This window comes from Charadrius vociferus, unplaced genomic scaffold (genome assembly GCF_000708025.1).
Source record: "Charadrius vociferus isolate BGI_N301 unplaced genomic scaffold, ASM70802v2 scaffold430, whole genome shotgun sequence".
NCBI classification, from domain to species: domain Eukaryota; kingdom Metazoa; phylum Chordata; class Aves; order Charadriiformes; family Charadriidae; genus Charadrius; species Charadrius vociferus.
Window position 1 is genome coordinate 765,685 of NW_009646541.1, and position 2,406 is coordinate 768,090.

Here is a 2,406-nt window from a genome sequence, read left to right on the forward strand (position 1 = left end):
CATAGTTATGCAGTGAGTCACCAGCTTTTTACAGAGTTTGCGAGCTCACATTCCCACAGCATCAGAAACTCTTCCTTCCCTCGGCATCCCCCCCATCCCTACAAGGGAAGGGGCACGCTGCTGCTGCCGCTGCCGTCCCGCCACTCTGCGCCGCGACAACCGGAAAAGGAAAGCCAAAACGGAGGGGGAGGCCGGCGACCCACCCGTCACACCCACCCGTTACACAAAAAGCCTTTTGATCCTCACCCAGCGCGTCTTCAAAGCGCTTTCTACGCCAGCCGATGGAAAAACTGAACAGGGCCGCTTGGCTGCGTGGGGATGGAAAGAAATGTAAAACATCGTGGAAAACAAGAGGCGAGGGGTGAGGTTGCCACCGGTGGGGGTCGGCACACGGGCTCGCCTGCCACCCCAGCAATGCTCCAGCTCCACGGCACGAAAGCCCTCCTGGTCACCCGCTGCTCTGTCACCAAAGCAGCATCCCCTTAGCCTGCACACTTCTCAGCAGACGGCACAGACGCCCTGACGCTCAATATGGGGTCTTGTGCTGCACGCCCACCTGCCCCCGCTCCCCAGAGCACCCTGGATGGGCCGGCACAGCTCCGAGATGGGCTGGGATCCCTCTTACGGCACCAGGGGCAATGCAATGGAGCCGCTGCTGGCACAGAGATGAGCCAGGAGGTTCAGGGCACCGTCAGGAACCGCTGCAAGGCCAGGCCCTCTTCAATCGAGGGTGGGAGATGGTGGTTTGCCCCGACCCTAAGGGCAGGATTTGGTAGCGCACGTAGAAATACTCAAAGGAGCCGAAGTCTGGCACTCAGACGCCAGTGCCAGGGCGAGTCTTATCTCTGCACTAGCTGAGCCCACAGGTGTGGTCCGGGCTCCGCTCGAAACCGATACAACAGCACTCGCAACCCTCACCAACAGTCCTACAGGGCCTCAGGCTCCATCTCTATCTCCCCACCTACAAAATCCTTCCCATGGGGACTATTTGGGACTGTTTGGCTACCAACAACAAGCAGCTACGACAGGCACAGCATCTCTCACAGTTAGAATGCAAAACCCCATGACAAAAACCATAAAACCTCCTGCAGACATGTCACATCCAGCAGCGTCCCCTAACCATGCCGCACAAGGGTCTTCTGGGACCCTGCCTGCGATTTGATTACTAGAACCCTTTTTAGTCTTTACCCTATCCCTGCCCTTCTTTTCTTAATTGCGTTTGCTGCATCACATCTAAAATTAGGAGGTCCGCTTTTTGGAACAAGGACCGCATTACATCTCTGCTCTGTAAGCTGTACAACACACTTTGAAGACGACATAAATAAAGCGGTGAGTAGTAATACACCAACTGTACGGGGCAAAGGCTTTCCCAGTGCAGCTCCACGCTTGTATTTAAAGCAAGTGTTTTGACTGTGGGTTACATAAAGAACCCTTGTAATTCTGCAATAAAGTTACCCATTGACAGCCCTGCCAACGCCCTCTCCCTCTCGCAGACGACTCTTGTGCCCCTTGCAACATCCTACCCAAAAACCCGCAGGTCTCCAGCTGACATCGCAAGCCTGATGGTCTCAGCTTGGACCGTCCAGAGGTCCTCAGTTCCTTTGCTCTGAAAGGGGAAGGCGGCAGAAAGCCTGACTCGGGCAGAGGTAGGGCAGAGCTTTGCAATTAAGAAAGAAAACATGCCAGAAAGAGATTTCAGACTTTCCACGCTACAGGGCTTTCAAAGCGCATTACGCATTAAGGAATTACTATAAAGTCTCTGCCGACACCCGACAACTGCGGATGAACTCGAATTTTAAAACTCTTTCTACACTGAAAGACAACCCTGGCCAGAACATGAGTGCCTGGCAGACAGCCCTGCTGGTGTTTAGCTTCCATCCTCAGACATGTACAGCAAACTCAAAACATGCAACCCTCACCTTCAGCCAGGCCAGCGACAACTTCCAGGGGGCAGGAAAACAGCGGAAGGTTCAAGCAGCGATGGGGATCTCCGCCATCGACTCTCAACTCAGCACCGACAGCTACGCAGGGAATACTCTACTCGTTCCCAAACGCGGCGATTTAATTCCCAGGCAGCCGTTTAAAGTCAAGTCACCCAAATTTCTCGCTTATCCGCAAGGTACTCCCAGCTCCCCGAGCGCGAGCCAAGCGGATGTGCCTACCAAGGATAACATCAGAGCTGACAGGTGAAGGGAACTACAGATGCTTCAATCCTCGTCGCCGTGCCTCTGCCGCTCGGAGGCACGACACGGATTCCCAGCACGTTGCAGCACGGTAGGCAGAGCACCATCCCTCTCCCCATCATTCAAAAAGCCACTCTCCTGCTCTGACAATCTTCACACATCCCGTAAGGCAGACTGACGCTTGTCACTCATTTGTAACGAGAGCGGGGAGGGACGGGCTGAT